Below are 15,023 nucleotides of genomic sequence, written 5' to 3'. Positions count from 1 at the left end.
GAGAATTAATATTGTTAAGATGTCTGTACTACCCAAAGCAATCTACAGATTCAATGAAATCCCTATCAAAGTTCTGATGGCATTTTTCACAAAATTAGAACAAATAATCCTAAAATTTGTCTGGAACCACAAAGACCCAGAATAGCCAAAGTGATCTTGAGAAAGACGAAAAAGCTGGAGGCATCACACTTCCTGATATCAAACTATATTACAAACTATAGTAATCAAAGCAATAACGTATTGGCGTAAAAACAGACACATAGAACAATGGAATAGAATAGAAAGCCCAGTAATAAGTCCAACCATATATGGTCAATTTAATTTACAACTAAGGAACCAAGAATGTACAATGGGAAAAGGACAATCTCTTCAATAAATGGTTCTGAGAAAACTGGACAGCCACATGCAAAAGAATGAAAGTAGACCTTTATCTTACATCATACACAAAAATTAACTAAAAACGTATTAAAGACTTGAATGTAAGATCTGAGACCATAAAACTCCAAGGACAAAACATAAGGGGGTAAAAGTTTTGACATCAGTCTTGGTGATGATTTTTTGAATTTGATGCCAAAAGCAAAGACAATAAAAGCCAAAATAAACTCATAGGACTACGTCAAACCGAAAAGCTTCTGTACAGCAAAGGAAACCACCAACAAAAGGAAAAGGCAACCTACTGAATGGGAGAAAATACTTGCAAATCATATATCTGATAAGGGGTTACTTTCCAAAATATATAAAGAACTTACATACATCAATAGAAAAAACCCAAACGATTCAATTTTAAAAAACATTTTTCCAAAGAAAGACATACAAATGTCCAAAAGATACATGAAAATTGGCAAAGATGAAAATTTATGATAACATTTTATGACTGTGACTGTACAGAGAAATATACTTCATTGATGGAAGTACAATTTGTAACATTTCCAGAGAGCAAATAAGTGTATCAAGAGCCTTAAAAATCTTTTTATTTCTTGGCATAGTAATTCCATTTCTAGAAAGCTACACTAAGAAAATAATTTAAAAAACAATTAAAATTTTATATAAAAATATTGACTACAGAAGTTAAAAATTTTTAGTGTTTAAATTGTGTAGAAGAGGGTGTTTAAATTAAAGAATAATTATGCAGAAAACTATCCTAGCATAACGTTAAGCATAGTTCCAAATTTGTTTTAAAATTCCCTACAATGCTAGAGAAAAAAAGAAAGAAATACAGCAAAATCTTATCGGTTGTCACCATTGGGTTTGGGGGTTACAGGTGATTTTAATTTTCCTTTTTAATGTTTTCTAAATTTTCCTAACTTTATACAATACCATGGTTATAAGCAGAAAATTGGAAAAAAAAATTATTCTAAGAGTATGAAAGCAAAAGCTATCCAGAACACAAGAGAAAGCAGAATTGTTAATAGTACATCTTAGCTCTTAAAGGGAGAAGTCTGTTTTAAAAGTGACACAGCTGCCTCTGAACAGGGTTTCCCAGGCAACCTCTCCGTGGTTGCCAATACAGAATGCCACCTCTAGAGGGAGAATCACCCTCTTGGAAGGTTCTGAGGCCTGCCCCTCTGTAAAAGAATAATGAGTTGTTTGCAGGGGTAGATGTCTGGTTGAAATTCCATCTACACAAGTGCACACCTGATGAATGGTTTCACTGCCAGAGGAAAATCACTCACTCCCTTAATAAAAAGTCAATGAAGCCGAAAGAAATCTAGTTCCTTGGGTTTGGCGTGGCAGCCAGAAGACTGGTAAGCATTCTTAAATATGGAGAAATCTCACCTAAGCACCGACAGCTTGTTATCAGAATTAATCTGAAATTCTGGTGGCTCCTGCTATGCGGTGGTCAACAGGCAAGTTGCAGGTGGTATCTGATCATTTTCTCCTGATTTAAAGTCAGAAGGGCGTGGACATGATCACTATTGCAAGTGGAAACTTTCTCTTATCACTTTGTAAATAATAGTGACTCATTCTGAAAGCTCTGTCTTTTTGTGTGTTTGGATGACCAATCAGTGGGGGGCTGGACTAGGTGGTCTGCTGAAGGCTCTTCCTTTTAAACTGCATTAATTATATGCCCTAAATATATGTCCAGCCCAGAGTACATATAAAGAATGGTGCTTGAGGGATCACAAAAAGGCTCATGTCTTGGACTTTGCTTTCAGCTTATTTACAATCCATAGAAACAGGAAGGTATAAAAACGTGAAAAGTTAAATAGCTCAAGACTTGGTTGAGTATAAGATACAACGGAAGTGAAAAGGCACCAAAGGTGTGTTTAACTTCCCAGTGGAATAATTACAGTGTCTTACATGTATTTAGCTTTTATGTACCAGGTACGGTGCTAAGCAAGCACTTAAAGTGTATTACCTCTTTAATATGTCTAACAAACCTAGTCTAGCAGGAATAAGATGAGGTAGCATTAATTAGTTAGTGCTTCATACACACTAGGCACTGTGCTAAGTGCAGATCATGTGGAACAACACATTGAATCCTCTCAAGTTCCCTGCAGGCATGCATGATGATCATCCTTTGGCACAAAGAGGAAGCTGGTGCACAGAGATGCGAGCATCTTGTGTAAGATCACAGAGCTGAAGTAAGGGAGCCAGGATTCCAACCCAGGCAGTCTAGCTCCAGAGCCCCACTCTTAATGTTTTTTACCTTTTATTGTGGTAAGAACACAATAAAATCTATTCTCTTAACAAATTTTTAACTGCAATAGAATATTGTTGACTCTAGGTGCAATGTTGCACAACAGATCTCTAGAGCTTATTCATTTTCCTTAACTGAAACTTTATGTCTGTTGATTAATAACTCCCATTTCCCATTCTTTTCAGCCCCTGATAACCACCATTCCTATGTTTGATTTTATTAATTTGGCTATTTTAGATACCTCATGTAAGTGGAATCATTCAGTACTTGGCTTTCTGTGTCTGGCTTATTTCACTTAGGTTAATGTCCTTAAGGTCCACCCATATTTTCCTGTATTGCAGAATTGCCTTATTTTTTAAGACTGAGTAGCATTCCATTATATGTATACACATTTTCTTTATCCATTCCTCTGTTGATAGACATTTAGGATATTTCCACGTCTTAGCTATTGTGAATGGTGTTGGGATGAACGTGAGATTGCAGATCTCTTCAAGATCTTGATTTTGATTTCAGTTCTTTTGAGTATATACCCAGAAGTAGAATTAGTGGATCATATGGTAGTTTGATTTTTAATTTTTTGAGGAACCGCCATATTGTTTTCCATGGCGGCTGCACCATGTACATTCCCATAGAGTCCCCACTTTTAAGTATCATGTTACACCGACTCCCCGCAAGATCTCAGAGAACTGAGAAAGGAGTTTACAATAGGCATTGGAGCTTTATTTTTTTTATTATTTATTTATTTTTTAATGGAGGTAACATTGGCTTACAAGATCATATAAATTTTAGGTGTGCATCACCATATTTGGACATCTGTATAGACTACACAGTGTTCACCACCAAAAGTCTAGTTGCCGTCCATCACCGTACAAACGTGCCTGTTTACTTCTTTCGCCCTCTTCTCCTTTCCCATCTGGTAACCACCAGTCTATTCTCCATATCTACATGTTGGTTTGTTGTTGTTGTGTTTGGAGTTTTAGACCTTTGGATTCAGGGATATAATGAAATTTGAAGAGATTTTATTAGAGGAAAAATGAAAAAGAGGAGATGACATCTTAAGTGAGATGTGACTGTTAGATCCTCAGTTATTAGCAGATTAGGACCACAGCATTTCAAACTACAATATTTGATTCATGTTGTAAAAAAATTTGTCAATTCCTGAGCAGCCTTGAATTTCTAGCTGACCATAGGATCAACTAGACATTGGATAGCCCTGAATTTCCCAAAGCCTGAAGTGGGGCTCAGAAATATGGCCTGCAGCCAAATCTGACCCATTACCTGCTTTTGTAAATAAAATTTTACTAGAACACAGCCACACTCATGTTTGTTGCTTCCACAATACATGGCAGAGATGAATATTTGCAACAGAGACCATATGGCCCATAGAGCCTAAAATACGTTTTGCAGAAAGTTTCCTGACTTCTGGGCTAAATGTATTACAGTGACTGGTATTTTTTCCCCTAAATTTTTATTTTGAAAAATGTTAAATCTACAGAAATATTGCAAGAATACTATAATGAACACTCATATGCCCTTCTCCTTGATTCAACACTTAACATTTTGTTTGCTTCCTCTCTCTCGTCAAATGCACACAAACACATAATCACTCTCTGGCTGTGTTATCTGAGAATTAGGTGCAGATATCATAACCCCTAAATACATGAGTATATATCTCCTAAGAATAAGGACAGTCTATTACATAACTACAGGATTTTAACATTGATGCAATAAACAGATCACATCCAAATTTTCTAAGTAATATCTTTTACAGATTTTTTGAAATCCAGGTTCTTGTGCAGGTTTAATTATTGCATTTAGTGGTCATGTCTCCTAGTCTCCTTTAATCTAGAACAATTGCCCAGCCTTATTTGTTTGTTCCTTTTTTCCCCTAGCTGTACTGAGGTATAACTGACAAGATTGTAAGATATTTAAAGTGTATATCATGGTAATTTGATATATATATATACACATTGTGAAAAAATTGTTTCTTGTTTTTCATGACACTGATATATTTCAAGAGTGTGGGCTAGATGTTTTACAAAACACCCCTTATTCTGGATTTTTTAGATTGTTTCTTAATGATTAGATTTAGGTTTAACGTTTGGGACAGGAATACTGAAGAGGTAATGTTACTGGCCACAAACACAGGTTCTTTTACCTGCCACCCAAGAGAGAGACCAAAATAAAAAAGGGAGCACTAGGCTTATGGCAAGGAAAGAGTTTTATCAAAAGGCAACCAGATAAGGAGACGGGAGGCCATTAGAACTCAGGGCCACCTCCTCAAAGGAAAAAAGGTAGGAGTTTCTATTTGAAGTTTTAGGTAGGGGAGGGGGAGCACGTGGCCTTACAAGTCAGCACTTTCCCACCAGCCTGCATTTGGCCTTGTGAGGCTGCTTGTAGAAAGGAGGATGGCAAGATAAGGGAATCTGCAGGTGGATGTCCTTGGTTGTCTGCCTCCATGGTAGATAGTGGATTCTGGTGGCAGGAAGCCAAGGAGTTGGGGTCTGGGAAGCTTCAGCTTCTTGATAGTCTCTGGATATCAGTTTCCCTGTAATAAAACTTTAAAGGATCCATAACTAGCCAAAATTTTAACATGAGGCCACCTGGGCTCTAACAATTTGTAACTTCTGTTTGCCTTGTGAAGTTCAGGGATACAAAGGTTTAAAAAACTGATATTTACATATGAATGTAACTTAGAGAAGCAGGGGAAGGGGATGAGTGCTTTTGGTTTTAACGCCATATCTGCTGGGTTTAATGTAGGTGAACTGATATCAGGGCCGTTATCAGTAATATGTCTTTCTCATTGCACCCCATCAGAAGACTTGGTGATAGTTAATGCATGAAAATTGCACCAATGGTAGTAAACAGTTGAACTGCTAAAGACAACAGTTTGTCAGTGCTTACAAATATATGCAGTCATGTGCTGCATAACAATGTTTCAGTTAACAGTGGACTGGATATGTGACGGTGGTCCCATAAGATTATAATGGAGCTGAAAAATTCCTATCACCTAGTGACATTGTAGCCATCATAACATCGTAGTACCATGCATTACTCATGTATTTGTGTCAAGGCTGATGTAAACAAACCTACAGAACTGCCAGTCATATACAAGTATAACACATACAATTATGTGCAGTGCATAATACTTGCTAATGATAATAAATGACTATACTACTGTTTTGTGCATTTACTATACTATACTTTTTATTTCTATTTTAGAGTGTACTCTTTCTATTTACTAAAAAGTTTACTTTAAAACAGTACTCTGTGTTAGGCTGGCTGCAGCCTCATACATCTTGTGTCTACCATGTCTCTTGATTGCATCATTTTCTCTTGACCTTGAATTAATCTCATGTTGTTTTGTTCATCATGGCCCCTAAGTGTATAAAATCCACTGCTAATGTTGCCATTTAAGAGTCCACATTAAGTGATTGACCTGGAAACAAAATTAAGGTGATTAAGAACTATGATGGTGGAAAATCAGTGATGATTATTGCTCACCAGTCAGGCATGTCCCATTGTACCATACCTATGATCCTGAAGAACAAGAACAAAGTGACAGAAGCTGTTAAAGGATCTGCTTCATTGAAGGCAATAAGACTAACAAAATTCAAGAAGGGCCTATATCAGACATGGAGAAACTTCTAATGACCTGGATTAAAGACCAGGCACAGAAGTGTATCCCTCTCAGCCCCATGACAATCACGGCCAAAGCAAAAAGTTTGTTTGTGATGTTGAAAGAAAAGACTGGATCTGACTATGATGTTGAATTTATTGCTAAGTGTTATTCATTATATAATGTGAAAGTGAGTAGTGGGTCTGCAAATGCTGACGTGAAGGCAGCTGAAGAATGTTTGGAAACTCCAGGAAAGCTGACTGTGGAGGAAGATTACTTGCCACAGCAAATATTCAATATGAATGAAACCTCCTTATTTTGGAAACAGACGCCTGAAAGGACTTTCATCCACAAGGAGGCCAGATCAATGCCAGGTTTCAAGGCTTTTAAGGACAGGATAGTATTCTTGCTTGGGGGCAATGTTACAGGCTACAAATTGAAAGCCTTTATGAACTGTCACAGTGAGAACCCCAGGGTCTTCAAATATATCAATTAGCACACGCTGGAGTATACTACAGGACCAACAAGAAGTCTTAGATGACCCAATTCCTCTTCCAGGATGCCCTTCTGAATTGCTATGCAAGCAAAATGGAGAAGTACTGTTTGGAGAATAACATACTTCTCAAGATTTTGCTTATTGTTGATAATGCTCTAGACATACTGTTTTTATTGGTGATCTTCATCCCAATATGTAAGCAGTGTTTCTCCCTCCAAACTCCAGCGTTTTGATCACCAATGGATAAAGGAGTTATAGCAGTTTTAAGGCCTGCTGCCTGAGGAGGACCTTTGCCCAGGCTATGACTGCAACTGAGGAAGACACTGAGAAGACACTGATGTAACTCTGGAAGGATTACAACACCTATGACTATATCAAGAACCTTGCTTGGGCTTGGGGTGATGTCATCAAGGAGTGTATGAATGGCATCTGGGAGAAGACACTCAAGAGGTTTGTCCATGACTTCAAAGGATTTGCTAAGGATAAGGAGGTTGCAAAAATCAACTAGGCTGTGGTTGAGATGGCAAACAACTTTAACCCAGGTATGGATGGAGATGACACTGAAGAGCTTCTAGAGGTGGTTCCTGAGGAATTGACTAAGAGGAGTTGTGGGAACTGGGATAGGAACGCATAGCTGAAGAAGAAGCAAGATAAAAGGAAAGTACAGGAGAAGAGAAAAAAAGAAGTCCCAAGAAAATTCACAGTGAAGGGTTTAGCAAAAGCTTTTGCAGACCTCAATAAGCTGCTTAAAGTTTGAAAACATGAACCCCAACACCAAAAGGTTTTCATCAACAGAGAGGAATATTCATGGTGCATAATCTGCTTACAAGCAAATCTCTGATAAAAAAAAGAAACAAACCAAGCAAACCAACATGGACGTATTTCTGAAAAGAGTGAAACTTCAAGAAGAGCCTTAGGCAAGTCCTTCAGGAGGTGTTCCAGACGAAGGCACAGGAAATGACAGCTCCATATATGTTATTGTCTCTGAAGACCTTCCAGTGGAACAAGATGTAGAGAGGGAAGACAGTGCTGTTTATGATCCTCACCCTGTGTAGGCCTAAGTTGATATGTGCGTCTGCATTTTAGTTTGTAACAAAAAACTTTAAAAAGTAAAAAAAATTACAATTTTTAAAAATAGAAAAAATCTTATAGAATAAGGATATAAAGAAAGAAAATATTTCTGTACAGCTGTACAATGTGTTTGTGTTTTAAGCTAAGTGTTATTACAAAAGAGTCAAAAAGTTTAAAAAATTAACAAGTTTATAAAGTAAAAAAGCTACAGTAAGCTAAGGTTAATTTATTATTGAAGAAAGAAAAATATTTTTTTAAATTTAGTGTAGCCTTAGTGTACAGTGTTTATAAAGTCTACAGTAGCGTACACTAATGTCGTAGGGCTTCACATTCACTCGCCACTCAACCTACTGACTCACCCAGAGCAACTCTCCGTCCTGCAAACTCTATTCATGGTAAGTGCCCTATACAGGTGTATCATTTTTTATCTTTTATACCATATTTGTACTATACCTTTTCTATGTTTAGATATTTCTAGATACACAAATACTTGCCATTGTGTTATAATTGCCTGCAGTATTCAGTACAGCAACATGCTGTACAGGTGTGTAGCCTGGGAGCAACAGGCTATACCATATAACCTAGGTGTGTAGCAGGCTATACCATTTAGCTTTGTCTATGATGTTCGCACAATGATGAAATCACCTAATGACTCATTTCTCAAAACAATTCCCCATTAAGTGACACATGACTGCAGTTTATTTCAGGAAGAGGATACAAAATAGTGTTAACCTAAAAATAAAGAGCCAGGGGGCCAGACTGGTGGTGTGGTGATTGAGTCTGTGCATTCCGCTTCAGCAGCCCAGGGTTCACCAATTCAGATGCTGGGTGTGGACCTGCACACCACTCACGAGGCCATGCTGTGGCAGCATCCCACATGGAAGAACTAGAAGGATTTACAACCAGGATCTATGGCTGTGGACTGGAGCTTTGGGGAGAAAAAATAAAAGAGGAAGATTGGCAACAGATGTTAGCTTAGGGCAATGTTCTCCACCAATAAATAAATAAACAGCCAAAAAGACGTAAAAGAGTGTTTATTTGGGATCAAAGAATTGCAACTCAGGGAGCACAGATTCAGGTAGAAACCCAAACAGTGTCTCACTAAGGAGTGAAAGTCAGGGGTTTTTAAAGGTAAAGTAGGGAGGTTTGCTTGAGTCACCTACAAAGAATTTTAATTGGAGCTGGCGGCAGAAAGCTAATCTTGGCTAAACATGATCGATTGATAAGACTGTAGCTAAGCAAGGGGTCCATCATTGCAACAAGTTGCAGGTGTTTTTGTAGCATCCTTAGAATCTTTGCCCTTTGGCCCAGTTCATGGTTTCACTCGGTGAAGATATGTATAAGGCCCATTTCCTTAATGACCTTGTGGCTCCGTTTTAAAACCCCTTGACTTAAGTAACTCCATTTTGTTCCGCATTTTTCCCTTTTGATCAAGATCTTTCTCTGAAATCATTGTTGATCAACCATAGATTTCTTAGTCCTGAGTCACTGTGATGGACCTGTCCCAGAGTGTCATGTCCCACATTGGGGGGAATTTTTAATCTCTGATGGCTATTCCAAGGATCAGTGTCATTGAGGTTATGCCACACTGAAGCAACAAGGAGGCGTCAGGAAATGACTCTTAGGTAATTTCCTCATCTGGGGATTTCATCAAGGAACTTGAAGGCTCAGACGAGTAAGCCATTTTTTAATCATTTTGTTCCATTGAACAATCATAATCTTGGTGTTTCTAGAAGTTCTGAAGCATATCTGAGTTACTAGTAGAATAAGAATTTTAGGGGCTGGCCCTGTGGTTAAATTTGCATGCTCTGCCTTGGCAGCCCAGGGTTTCACCAGTTCGGATCCTGGGTGCGGACCTGGAACTGCTCGTCAGGCCACGTTGAGGTGGCATCCCATGTGCCACAACTAAAGGGACCTGCAACTAAGATATACAACTGTGTACTGGGGGGATTTGGGGAGATAAAGCAGAAAAAAAAAAAAGATTGGCAACAGTTGTTAGCTCAGGTGCCAATCTTTAAAAAAAAAAAGGATTTTAGACACAAATACACGTAGCAATCATCCAATAATAATCATTAACAATATTTGAAGGCCTGATCTTAACCAGGTGCCTACTCCTGAAAGGAGCCAGCTAAAAATGTCAATAGGGAACCAGACGGTGCTAAAAAAAAGACATTGGACCAGAGAGATCCTGTGCCATTTTTCTAATTTTTTGAGATCTAAATTCACCAGCATAAGGACATGTTGGCTATGGCACAGATGCTGCCCTGTTCTGCAAAGAGATAATTGAGTGCTATGTGATTATCTAATACCACTCTTGCTAGGGAATCCAAGAATCATTGTTGTTGGACCAAGGCACAAGCAGTTAAATTTGATAATTTAACTATGGTTAAGGATAAATCTTTTTTTTTAAACTTTTTATTAAGATTATGATAGTTTACAACCTTGTGAAATTTAAGCTGTACATTATTGTTAGTCATGTTGTAGGTGCACCACTTCACCCTTTGTGCCCTCACCCCACCCCCACCACCCCTTTCCTCTGGTAACCACCAATCAGTTCTCTTTGTCTATATGTTAACTTCCACCTATGAGTGGAGTCATACAGAGTTCGTCTTTCTCTGCCAGGCTTATTTCACTTATAATACCTTCAAGGTCCATCCATGTTGTTGTGAATAGGACGATTTTGTCCTTTTTTATGGCTGAGTGGTATTCCATTGTACGTATATACCATATCTTCTTTATCCAGTCATCAGTTGATGGGCATTTAGGTTGCTTCCACGTCTTGGCTATTGTAAATAATACTGCAATGAACATAGGGGTGCATGGGACTTTTGGAATTGCTGATTTCAAGTTCTTTGGATAGATACCCAGTAGTGGGATGGCTGGGTCATAAGGTATTTCTATTTTTATTTTTTTGAGAAATCTCCATACTGTTTTCCATAGTGGCTGCACCAGTTTGCATTTCCACCAACAGTGTATAAGGGTTCCTTTTTCTCCACAACCTCTCCAACATTTGTCACTTTTTGTTTTGGTTATTTTTGCCATTCTAACAGGTGTAAGGTGATATCTTAGTGTAGTTTTGATTTGCATTTCCCTGATGATTAGTGATGGTGAGCATCTTTTCATGTGTCTATTGGCCATCCATATATCTTCTTTGGAGAAATGTCTGTTCATGTCCCCTGCCCATTTTTGGATCGGGTTGTTTGATTTTTTCTTGTTGAGCTGTGTGAGCTCTTTATATATTATGGAGATTAACCCTTTGTTGGATAAATAACTTGTAAATATTTTTTCCCAATTAGTGGGCTGTTTTTTTGTTTCAATCCTGTTTTCCTTTGCCTTGAAGAAGCTCTTTAGTCTGATGAAGTCCCGTTTGTTTATTCTTTCTATTGTTCCCCTCATCTGAGGAGTTATGGTGTCCAAAAAGATTCTTCTGAAACTGATGTCAAAGAGTGTACTGCCTATATTCTCTTCTAGAAGACTTATTGTTTCAGGCCTAATCTTTAGGTCTTTGATCCATTTTGAGTTTATTTTTGTGAATGGTGAAAAAGAATGGTCAATTTTCATTCTTTTACTTGTGGCTGTCCAGTTTTCCCAGCACCATTTGTTGAAGAGACTTTCTTTTCTCCATTGTAGGCCCTCAGCTCCTTTGCCAAAGATTAGCTGTCCATAGATGTGTGGTTTTATTTCTGGACTTTCAATTCTGTTCCATTGATCTGTGCACCTGTTTTTGTACCAGTACCATGCTGTTTTGATTACTGTAGCTTTGTAGTATGCTTTGAAGTCAGGGATTGTGATGCCTCCGGCTTTGTTCTTCTTTCTCAGGATTGCTTTAGCAATTCGGGGTCTTTTGTTGCCCCATATGAATTTTAGGATTCTTTGTTCTAATTCTGTGAAGAATGTCATTGGGATTCTGATTGGGATAGCATTGAATCTGTAGATTGGTTTAGGTAATATGGCCATTTTAACTACGTTTATTCTTCCAATCCATGTACATGGAATGTCTTTCCATCTCTTTATGTCATCATCAATTTCTTTCAGGAAAGTCTTGTAGTTTTCATTGTATAGATCTTTCACTTCCTTGGTTAAATTTATCCCAAGGTATTTTATTCTTTTTGTTGCAATTGTGAATGGGATTGAGTTTTTGAGTTCTTTTTCTGTTAGTTCATTGTTAGTGTATAGAAATGCTACTGATTTAGGTATGTTGATTTTATACCCTGCAACTTTGCTGTAGCTGTTTATTATTTCTAATAGTTTTCCTATGGATTCTTTGGGGTTTTCTATATATAAGATCATGTCTTCTGCAAACAGAATTTTACTTCTTCATTGCCTATTTGGATTCCTTTTATTTCTTTTTCCTGCCAAATTGCTCTGGCCAACACCTCCAGTACTATGTTGAATAAGAGTGGTGAAAGTGGGCACCCTTGTCTTGTTCCTGTTCTCAGAGGGATGGCTTTCAGTTTTTGTCCATTGAGTAGGATAAATCTTTTATTAACAGATCATTATGGATTGCCCCAAACCAAGGCACAAATCCCTTGGCAATGGTGAGCAATGGAGAGTAGATGGGATGTAGAGAGGAGCTGCCAAGTCTCACCTAACTCTATGATATCGTGGTTGGGTTTTTCTTTAATGAGGACTTGAAATGGAATGCTGTGGTAGTCCAAAAGATGTTGTCCTGCCATGTGTCAACTATCTATAATTTATAAGCCTATGGTTCCCCACTGTAATCACATACAAAGGTGTATCTGGAAGGGCACATAGCACACCACCAAGAATGCAGTTATTTATGTTTTCATTGACAGATATGAGCTTAGGAATACATTCCAGCCAAGGATCAGTGTGGCCGTTGCAGCCTATTAAGGGGCAGGCTGACAACCATTTGGTCCCAGTGTGACAAGAAGCTTCAAATAGAGGGGTGAGATTACATTTTTCACAATTTTGGCCAGCCATCTGCTTGATGCTGAAGATGAAGGGAAAAGTGGCAGGTTCCAGGCAGTTGGAATGTTGTGGGAATAGGGCTTTTGTGAAACATTTTGTGGAGACATCAGCCAGAAATAAGGTGGACATGCTGGCTCAAATAGTTTTACTCTGTAGGCGGTTTTTAGGGATAAACACTTAAAATCTTCCATAGCATTGGGAACCAAGGAGAAATTGGTGACAGGTATAACTAGGGAGTCTCTATATCTGGATGATTGCGGCCTTTGGAGGCATCCTGAGCATTCAGAGAAATTTCCCCCAGTCACTACAGTTGGACAATTTGCTAGGACATTGTTTTTTCATTTGCTAACAAAAATGCCCTCGAGGGAGGTAAAAACTCCAGTTAAGATTAAATAAATTCCCATAAGTTACAGTCTTGGACATAATAAGGCAAGTTATTAAGTGATATTCTAAAGTCATCAGCTAATTAAGTGGACCTTCCATAGCAAAACATGTTGAACTATTATTGAGAGGCTTAATAAACTTATCAGTGACAGAGTAGGTCTGTTATAAAGAGGGTCAGCAATAAGGTTAGAGTGGTGTGTGTATATGTACTGGCTTGGTCTCAAATCTTGGGAAAGCTGTCAGCATCAGATGCCATCTGCTTCACTTCTTGGTTATTTTAATCTTAATTCTCCAGTCGGTTCACAAGTCCAGTTGGGCGATGGGGCCTTCTTAAGAGAGAAACATGAATCCTTAAGTTTTGCAGCAAAAGGATCAGTCAAACGTACCTGATATAGTCCCTTCCATCTAGGTTGTAAAGAATCTTTTTGAAGATATTTTCAGTAGACAAAATCAACTGGTTGCAGATTGTGATGTTTGTTGTCTTGTCTCCCAGGACCACACTGTGGAAAGACTGCTCTACTAGGGTATGGTTTTTATCCAAAACTCTAATCATTCCTTCGCAATATGGGAGCATGTCCCCATTAATTTATTGAATATCAAGAGCAGAGAGAGCAAAGTGCATAGGTTGGCTGGTAATTATTTCAAATGGTGACAGCTTGTTTCCCAAAGGGAGCAGCTTTCAGATTTAGAACGACCAGAGGAAGTTCCTTAGGCCAAGCCAATTTTAAGGTCTCCGTAAATTCTGCCAATTGAGTTTTAATAATGGCATTTGTTCCTTCTACCAGTCCAGAGGACTCAGGGTGATAAGCACATAAAAATACTGTAGAATAGGCCACAGTTCACAGACCTGTTTTATAACATGGCCAGTAAAATGCATTCCTTGGTCATTATGCAGTTCTGAGGGAACACCCCAGGTGGGTATAATTTTTTCCAATAATATTTTTGCAACTGCCAAAGTGGAGGCCTGCCAGCCAAGGAATGCTTCAACTCAATGAGAAAACATGCAAACCATAACAAGAACAAACTTATAGCCTTGGGAAGGAGCCAGCTGGATAAAATCCATTTGCCATACCTTGAAAAGACCTTTAGGCAAGTCACAGTACCCTGGGGCTGTTTGGATAGTTTTCTCTGGATTGAATTTAGGACACATGGCACAGGTCAATTGCACTTCCTCGGTAGCCTTAGAAATATTTCCCCACCAGTTTTGTTTCATAAAACTTATACAAGATTGTGTGCTGCCCAGTGGGTCATCTGGTGAGTTATTTCCATCAAGAGTCTTTTCATGGACTCTGGAAAGATAGGTTTTCTGTTTGGATTAGTTACTGAGCTAAAAATATAATTTCTGTCAGCCCAATAAAGTCTTTCTTTATAAGGTGCCTTAGATTGTGTGTTCTTGATCATTTCCATTAAATCTTCTTTTGAAAGATAGTCAAATTTGCTATAACAGTTTCAGATTTGGGGGCTTGTAAGGCAGCTGTCCGTGTGACCCAATCAGCTAAATTATTTCCTTTGGTTTCTTCTGAATTTAACCTTGAATGCCCAGGCGCTTTAATGATGGCTAAGGCAGATGGAAATCGAATCGACTTTAGTAACTCGTCCACCCAATTTCCGCTCTTGATCTGGTTTCCTCCTGAGGTCAAGAATCCTCTCTGTTTCCACAGCATGCCAAAGTCATGAACTACCATGAAAGAATAATAGTGGCTATCTGTATAGATACTTGTGGTTTTACCTTCTGCTGAGTTGCAAGTCCTAGTTAGGCATGGAGTTTCCCCCGCTGAGCTGCAGTAGTGGGTGGCAGGAGAGCTTCCTCAATAACTTCAAAGGAAGAGGCGATCACATACCCTGCACGATATTTTCCTTCATCATTGTTTAAACTAGAA

The 15,023-nt window shown here is 38.4% G+C and overlaps 1 protein-coding gene across 1 annotated transcript in view; it reads left to right on the top strand.

Moving 5' to 3' along the window:
* Positions 1 to 1,503: 1,503 nt before the first annotated feature.
* Positions 1,504 to 15,023, top strand: part of TMEM248 (transmembrane protein 248) — a 71,467-nt gene continuing 57,947 nt past the window's right edge. Inside the window, exon 1 of the mRNA XM_023655527.2 lies at positions 1,504 to 1,745. The gene's annotated coding sequence lies outside the window, so the exon portion shown is untranslated. The remainder of the gene's footprint in view (positions 1,746 to 15,023) is intronic.

This window comes from Equus caballus, chromosome 13 (genome assembly GCF_041296265.1).
Source record: "Equus caballus isolate H_3958 breed thoroughbred chromosome 13, TB-T2T, whole genome shotgun sequence".
NCBI lineage: Eukaryota > Metazoa > Chordata > Mammalia > Perissodactyla > Equidae > Equus > Equus caballus.
Note: the sequence above shows the minus strand (reverse complement) of the source record. Positions and strands in the feature narration are given on the sequence as shown.